This window comes from Myotis daubentonii, chromosome 2 (genome assembly GCF_963259705.1).
Source record: "Myotis daubentonii chromosome 2, mMyoDau2.1, whole genome shotgun sequence".
NCBI lineage: Eukaryota > Metazoa > Chordata > Mammalia > Chiroptera > Vespertilionidae > Myotis > Myotis daubentonii.
The window spans coordinates 172808444-172817457 of NC_081841.1; the positions used below are offsets into that span (position 1 = coordinate 172808444).

Below are 9014 nucleotides of genomic sequence, written 5' to 3' on the forward strand. Positions count from 1 at the left end.
TTCACACATAAAATATAATAAGCAAATTGTTCCTTCATCTTAATAGTATACATTAACTAATAAAAGAAAACCATATTGATAATAAAAACTTCACATACTTTGTGTAGCATATTTCTATTGTTTTGAGCCATTTATTTTTATGCCAGAATCATACTGTCTATTATGTATTTTTATATTTAGAAGCACATAGTTTCTATCATATTTTCCAAAATGTTTACTATTTTCCAGTATCATATAATATATATTAATCTGTAGCTTTTATGAGTCAAATATTTCATTATTTAAGAAAGATATTAAAACCAATTTTAAGTGCACTTAAGGAGTTAGCTATTTATAGATCAGTTAATAATGGAATTTTAGGAAAGTAATGTGAGATTAGATGCAAAACTAGCTTAATAACAGAACAATTAATGATGACCTTTGGGGTTTTCTTTCTCACTGGACAGAAATCATTGATATCTATAGCAGATAAATATCTACTTGCCAACCTCTGCATCTGCAAAGCTATAAGATAGCTCTGTACATAGATAAATCAATTTAAGGTGCAAACCCAGTATGGCATTGAAGGGAAAAACAGCAATTGCTTTAACCTACTTCCAGGCTCTGCTAAAATTATTTTTACCATCTAAACTTGTGTGATCATAATCTCCAAAGATTATCCATAATCACAAAAGTGCTGTCCTCATTAGTTGTGACCTATTTTATTTCCATAGGTGCAGCAAAAGTATTAACCATTATTGTTAAAATATACACTTCGGTATATTAAAATTTTTAAGAGTTTATTTGAGCAATATCTATTCAAATCAGGCAGTGCCAATTCAGAAGCGGTGGGGAGTACTCCACCCACAGGAGCCCAGGGAAAGACTTTACAGAGAAGAGGTGGAAGCAAAGGAAAGAAATTATTTGATTGGCTATAGCTTAAGCAGTTGCCTTTTTTTTCCTTTTCTTTTTTTTGGAAAAGCCTCGTTGGCTCTTTGTGATTGTCCTTAGGTTTTTATTTCTTAACCTTGAAGCATTCCAGGTTTTAGTTTGCTTGGGTAGACTGCTAAGGCATTAAACCCACTTCACTCTTATGGCCTCATTGTTTAATTAACTTAACACTATATAAGTTTTTTTAAAAACATATATTATTGAGCAAACTAAGGCCAGATAATTAACTTCTGTTTGTCAGTGCTCACATGGAATCTTAAATTGGATTTTAAAGGTTTCTGCAATTACTACTTCAATCCTGACACTAGGACTCTAAGCCCAAGACACTCTCATCATCAGATTTTACCTGTGGTTCCTGCAAGTGTGGGAAAATTCCTCTCTTACAAAGTCAGCTGAGGGACCTGCCCTGCCAGTGAGACTGAAGCCTTAGAAACCAGACATGGAGCCAGCTTTGTAGAGGGCGTTGTTTCCACATATTAAGTCAATTTGTGTTCCTTAATAGTGTCCTTGTCAGAACTGATTAAATGAGAATCATTCTTAAGTATGACATTCCAGGTAGAAAAAGGAAAAAGAAACCAATTGAGACTTATTCTACAAGGAAGGAAAAGATGTGCCTGAACTTAAGCAGCCTTTGAAAAATAGTTTATGGCTATCTCAGGTGAATCCATGTTGGTGACTTAGAAAGGATTTACAAAACTGTTAAAATATAATTTTCAGAAAAAGGTGAAATTTTGAATCTAAAAGTGTAAAATGAACACATATCAAAGACTGTATTAATACCTTTGAAAAATCCTTGCTTTCCTTCTGCAACTTTTTCTTTGAGTATCCCTATTCTCGTGTTTTTTCTTCTTTAACAGGGATTTTAACTATTACCCATAGAAAAGAGATAACAAAGTCTCCTGTATCTTTTGAGGGTGACTTCCTTAGACATTGTCCAGGTGCTAAAGGAGGTCCTCCTATCTCTGTTTCTAGGCCAAAAAAAAAAAAGTTTTTCCCCCCATTGTTTATGCTTTAATGCCAATTTGGTTTCCCATGCAACATACAGAGCTTTATTGATTTCCCTTATTAATTATTTAAAAAGCAGCAGATGTTGCAACTGTGAAGGTTACTTTTTTTTTTTAAAATAGAAAGATTTTCTTTATTAATGACCCCAAACGTATTTCTTTAGATATAGGAGTTTTGAACTCAAATACTCAGGAGAAAACAAGTTAAGATTGCATTATCCTGCAACTCATTACCAGTAACATATCACAAAGCAAAAGAGCTTGGAAGGAAGGTGGAAGGGAAGGGAAGATAAAGAAAAGGAATTAAGTTGATCAAGTGGATTTTAAAAATAAAATTCTTGGGAACTATCAAGTTCTTGCAAGCACAGCTCGTTTCTGCAGATTATTTTCCAAACGAGTACAAAATGGAGCCAAAATGGTGAATGCCTTGAGAACCTGAAGAGGCGAACATTAAAAGCTATGATTATCTATCCAGTAGCAAGTGTTCCAGCCTCCAGTTGCCAGCCGCTTCCTCTTCCTGTTCACAAGAGTTAGTGGGATGAAAACATCTTCCCCGTGATGGTTTTCATTTCTTTCTTCTCGGCATCTGGGCGTGCACAGTTCAGCACCTTGAGGAAGTCGGATTCCCCCCCCACCCCCACCCCCGCATATGTGTGTGAATCTAGGCCTTAGAGCACTTGATGTGGTAGTGCAGGTAGTCCTGGAACGTGTGGATCAGGTTGATGGTGTTGTCTCAAGCGCTGGCATCAGTGTGGCGAGGGAACAGCTTGAAGGTAATGTGGCCAATGTTGTCACCCACAGCAGCATCGGTGTCTTTCAGCTCCAGAGGAGGTTCCCTGTGGCTAAAGAGGACCTGTGGGGCCCAATGGCTGGCTCTGCATCCTTCTTTGAACTCTTGCATGAACACCTTTCCAATGACCCCATCGTCGTCATCCTTACACACTGTGCTGAAGACTACCGTGACTCTGTCCTTGGTAGACTCCACATACCCGGTCTTATCATCCCTATCCTATAAAATAAAGAGCTAATATGCAAATGGTTGTCACACCCTCATGCCATCACACCTTAACCCAGTGGTTCTCAACCTTCTGGCCCTTTAAATACAGTTCCTCATGTTGTGACCCAACCATAAAGTTATTTTTGTTGCCACTTCATAACTGTAATGTTGCTACTGTTATGAATTGTAATGTAAATATCTGATATGCAGGATGGTCTTAGGCAACCCTTGTAAAAGGGTCGTTCGACTGCCAAAGGGGTCACGACCCACAGGTTGAGAACCGCTGCAACGGCTCAGACACTCAACACTGGGGAGAGAGGAATGGGGATTAGCCAGGCTGCAGCCCGGGAGAGGGGAAAGCTGCCCTCCCTGCAGTCTCGGGTGCCAGTGGCTGCACCTGCGCCTGCAGCCCGGGAGAGGGACAATCCGCACGCCCCGTGGTCCCCATTAGCCCAGGTGCCAGCGGCTGCACCTGTGGCCCAGGAGAGGGACAAGCTGTCTGCCCTGCGGTCCTGGGTGCCAGCGGCTGCATCTGTACCTGTGGCCCAGGAGAGGGACAAGCTGTCTGCCTTGCGGTCCTGGGTGCCAGCGGCTGCCTCTGCACCTGTGGCCCGGGAGAGGGACAAGCCGCCCACCCCGTGGTCCCGGTGCCAGCGCCTGCGGCTGCCTGCAGCTGCGGCCCGGGCAAAGCTGCCTGCCCATGGTCTCCTGTGGCTGCAGCCAGCCTGCGTGAAGCCAGCCCGGGTCCTGGGTGCCTGCGGCCGGAAAGAGGAAGGGAAGCCAGGGTCCTGGGTGCCTGCAACTGGCCGGAGGAGGGAATCCTGGGTCTTGGGTGCGGGGTGAGGCAGAGGCAGTTAGGGGTGATCAAGCAGGCAGGCAAGTGGTTAGGAACCAGTCGTCCCAGATTGCGAGAGACAGTCGGACGTCCTCCGAGGAGTCCCGGATTGGAGAGGGTGCAGGCCGGGCTGAGGGACCCCCCCTCCTGTGCACGAATTTCATGCACTGGGCCTCTAGTAATGGATAACTGCCCTGTTCTCTCCTTCCTTGCCCTCTTCTTGGAACTGGAAGTATTTCTTAAAGACAGAGACAAAACAATTTCGTTTCAACATGCCAGCCTGATACACAATGGAATCCGTGGGTGTGGGCAGATTTTCAAGGTTGTACAGCAAAGAGACATTGTATCCTGATCTGGGTTTACCAAGAAGCTCCCATACACTCTCTTTAGTAATTCATCAGCACCATGTGCCTGAAGTTCCAAGAAATACTGACCATCGCTTTTGTTTTGTCTCCGTTAGGATTTGAAATATGATCAAGGACCCCATCAAAATCTGCAAATGTTACCTCTACTGCTTCTGGTTGGTTTCCTGAGGCTGCGGTCTCTAACTTGAGCGAGAGCATCTCCTCGATGATGCGGTTGTTCACCTCCAGCAGGATCATGGCTGCGGCTGGCCCCGAGGCCTGAACCTGCCTGCGGAGTCACCGCCCCTGCTGCCACCTCACCCACAAGACCGGTCCCCACCCAGCCCCCCGGCCGTGAATGTTACTTTTATTTTTTACTTTTTATTTTATTTTATTTATTTATTTTTCCTAATTTTCGGAGTTAATTCATTCTAGCTTTATGCATGCACAATAATAGCACATTCTTCCTGTTACTAAGATTCCTGACGCTGTTTTTAAAGCATAACAGCACTAGTGTTACAATGCTAAGGCACATTTGACTCCTTTCCCAACCTGGCTTCCATTAAATTAGTCACCACATTTACAGTGAATAATTCCGTTTTAGTCATGCACTGTAGGTGATATCAGCTCTAGTTAATTTTTTTCAGATCCCTCAAACTGGTCCCTGGGCAATCACCGTTAAGCCAATTTAGAGGAAAATAACATTGCTGCAGTAATAAGGGAGTTCTAAAATGTCTCAATTCTCCTTAAGTTTACAGTTAGTACATTGAACATTCTGTCTGATAAGGAGAAAAATCTCACAGGACTTTGTGGATAGGAATAACAAAACATGAAACTTCTCCACCAAATAGTTCATGTCCTGCATCATTTTTCAATTAATTATCCTTTGAGGTTTCATTTTAGGTTGCATTCCTCTCACTAGTTTCATTCTTCATCCTCAAAGGAAAAAGAAATAGAGAGGCAGTGTTCTCTGAGAATTTGTATACCCTTAGCATATCTCTTGAACGTAGGAGCAGAAAAAAAAATAAGTCAAGGATTTCATTTGAATAAGAATGATTTATCTACTGAGAGCTGAAGGACATGAATACATTATGGGTATCTTTTTGCATTTGACTTTTTCTTTCTTAGCAAGGAAATGGTTTCAGAGAATTCTTAAAAACAATTCTAAAGTGGTATGATGAGGCATTATTTCTTTCAGTGATAAAGACTTTCATATAAATTACATTGAGCTATACATGGAATTTCAGACTACTATAGTTTAAAATGTATCCTAATAGTATAATTACTTTTGCTTCCAAAGTTCACTACATGGCTCTATAAACTTTCATGCATGAATATACTTATGATTGATACATTTTCTTATTAAATTCATATTAATTATAATTGTGAAGTAAATATGGGTGGAGATTCAGAAATTAATCTTTTGAAGATGAGCTTTCTTTAGTTAATAAAATCACATATAATTGACTAGAGAGATTAAATCTGAGGTATTACTTTATAGTTTTATGCTTATGAAATTTTATAATTGCTTTTTTGTTTACATGTAGAAATTGCTTTGTTTGTGCTATGAACAGTTTTCTGTGTTCTAGGTAACAAAGTGATTTTTACATATATTGATAATAAGATTACTTATTTTGGTTCTTTGTTGAAGAATACAACATTTAACATAACAATTTATAGCTACCTAATCTTTTGAAAGGATTTGCTATGTTAAATGCTTTAGATATTTCTGAGGCTGAGGTTTAGGCAGCTTACCAGCCTCCCATCCTTGGAGAGAAAAGTCACTCTAAATTCTTTAGGATAAAATAATATAATAATTAGAGAACAGGAAAGAGGCAGGGTTCCTATTTCCTCTCATCCGAATTCCTGGTTGAACAGTTTAAGAGTGGCAGACATTACCCTTCTATTTTTACTTCCCTGATATTTAGCACAGTTTTTGCCACATAAAAATCACATTATTTATGATGTGATGGATTTTTAAGAAACCACCTTATTATATTCTGAGTTTCAAAGCTGAAGGGTTATAAATTTATGTATCAGCCGTGCTACTTGTAATTCAGTAAAATAATATAGAAAATGTAACGGGATTGTAGACTGATGAATGTATGGGCAATCAGTTAACTGACACTTTGAAAGTTAAACAAAAGTTTTAAAAATGAATAAAATTTGCACTCCTTAGCATAGTCAACAAGATAGGAGATTCCTCTTGGATTTGGTTAAAACTTCAGCAGCTGCAGGTTTCCCCACATATTTATTCCATAAGCAGACATTTGCCTTACACTCCACAAAGGCAAGGCCATGTATAATTTTGCTCACCTCTCTTAGCTTGCCTTCACCATGAATATTTTCCTCTTCCTCTTCATTTTTCTTCCATCTCTTTCCAATTCTAATACAACATGTATCACATTAAATTTATGAAATGTCTTACTTGTATGAAATATGATTATTTGAAGCAAAAGTCATTTTTCTTCATTTGTTTATGTTTTATAGCACCTAGTCTTAGATCATTTAGTAAATATTCAATACTTTAATGTTTAATAGATAATTGGCTGTGCTTGTAGGTCATTCTGCTCATTCTCTCTGCTTGATCAGCAGCAGTGATTTTGGGTTTGGATTAGAAATCAAACTTCTGAGACAAAATAGTCTTCACCCAACACTAAATTTACTTAGCTTGAATAATGAATAAACATTAGGCAAAATCATAGCGCGGATGGCAATAATATAGTAGAGATCACATAACTCTCAGACACAGATCACAATATCAGTTTGTGTGTGTGTGTATGTGTGTGTGTGTGTGTGTGTGTGTGTGTTTGCCCTGGGAACATGAATGTTCATAAGTGAGAGATTGGGTGGGTGCAGATAAATGTTAAAGAAAAAAATATTCACTACCATTTGCTAAAGATGCTCAGGTAGACTTTACTCAGGGCCATTGCGATAGTTATAGGGATGCTGCAATGGGATTTTACAGTGTGGGAGAGTCTAGACTTAATTTCAAATACAGCATGGGCAAGTGGGAGTTTGTAGCCAAGAATTGGGGTGGGGTTAATGGGTGGAAAGTTACTAAGAGGAAAAATCAGGAGTATAAGGTGTTCTGACTAAATTGATCTCACGGGATTCTTGCTGCAGAAAGGCCAGAGTGATCAGGTACCACCTGGGGGACAGTGGAGGATGAGGAACCTGATCACATATTAAGGGAGATCAGACATGGGGTGGGGAGCAGGGTTCTTGCTGAAACTAGACTTTACAAGGAAATATGCAGATGGGCCCAGGAGAAGATGTAGGAACCTGACTGAAGTTTGGTCAAGGGAACAGTCTTTGTTACCACCTTGGTTCAGGGAAACACTCAGGATCCTTTTTAGTTTGATAACACGCTAATAACATACAAGCAATAATATGTCTATCCACAAAGATTAAAAATTAAAAACAGGTAAAACCTACAGGGCACCACTGAAATTCATGGGGTAAAAATGCTATGTACATAGCATTTATAAGTAGCTATTTCTGCATAGTGATAGATATCTTAATTTTACCACTATTATAAATACTCTTAAATAAGTTATTTTTTTTTAAAGTTGGTTCTGGGATTCTGTTTCATCAATGCTAAAAGTGACCATAGGTGAATTTCAGAATTTTAAGAATAACAGATTAAATTGTTTGTGTATCATTTATTTTCAAATAAACAGTAACTAAATGTTAGTTTCAATAGCAAAGAGGAACCCTTAATTGTCCTTTTTCTTCTTCATAGAAGTTCCACCCATAGACAGAGGGAAGGCAAATACTTTTAATAAGCATCTATGTCCACCATGCCTCCATGGGGATATAACCAGAGGAATTGGTTGATACTGATTGAGGATTAGTTTGGTAGGAAAGAACCAAACAGTTTGGAAGGATAATGAGAAAGAACAAGACTGGAAGATTTCTTATAAGGAAGCTGAAAAGAATATAGATGGTCCTTTTTTAATGGCTCAGTGTGTAATGATATTTATATCTAATGTAAGTGCTTACCACAGGCATCTATTACAGAGGATGATATAGATAATTTGTTAATTACTCCAATTGTAGTTGCTATTCAAGCTTTGAACTTTTATTGGACTAAATTAACAAAGCAAGGCATTTAATATTCAGCTACTGATGTGGGGGGATGGAAAATAGCCCCGACACTTCTCCCGCCCCAAATAACAATTAGCATAGACCACTAGAAGTAGTATGTACCTTCAAATTGCCAGAACAGCCAGCATCTACCTCCATTGCCTTAAATCAAAGCTCTTATCAATACTCTAACTCTTCCATCACTATTACTCATGAACCTTGATTGTTTCCACATGTGGGGAGCATTATGCTGGTCCACTACATTGCTGTTGTGCTGATTAGACCTGGTGAGCTGGATATAGCCAGTATCCTGTATGTTTCTGTTAGACCCATGCATAGAGGAAAACCACTTTACTGACACCAAGAAAAACAGACTTTATTCTCCTTATTTTAGAAAGGAGTTCATATAGGAAACTGGTTATAAAGTTACTGGAAGGACTAGGTCAGCAAAAAGAATAAAGGGCGAGCTGGAGTTGTAAAAAGAGAGGGGGGGGGGGGAAGATCTTTCTGGTCATGGTTCCTATAATTGTTGCTTTCTGTCATGGTGGTAGTAAGGGCTTTGTCCTGGTCCATAGTACAGGGCAGAGGCAGCACAATTTCAGTGGTTCTTCTGCTGTATGGAGTGGCACCTTTGAGGCAGATTGAGAATGAAATGCAATACTATCTTTCGTAGGTGCTGACTCATCTATGCCAGCCCTAGCTCTTATGATCTCTGGGTATCTCTTCTTCTTGTCGGTTTCTCTAGAACAGTGGTTCTCAGCCTCGGCTGCACGTTAGAATCACCTGAGAATCTTTTTTAAAAATCCTGATTTCTG

The 9014-nt window shown here is 39.4% G+C and overlaps 1 pseudogene; it reads right to left on the reverse strand.

The window, feature by feature from the left end:
• Positions 1-2408: 2408 nt before the first annotated feature.
• LOC132226395 (actin-related protein 2/3 complex subunit 2-like) lies at positions 2409-4378 on the reverse strand (annotated as a pseudogene).
• Between the last annotated feature and the right edge of the window lie 4636 nt (positions 4379-9014).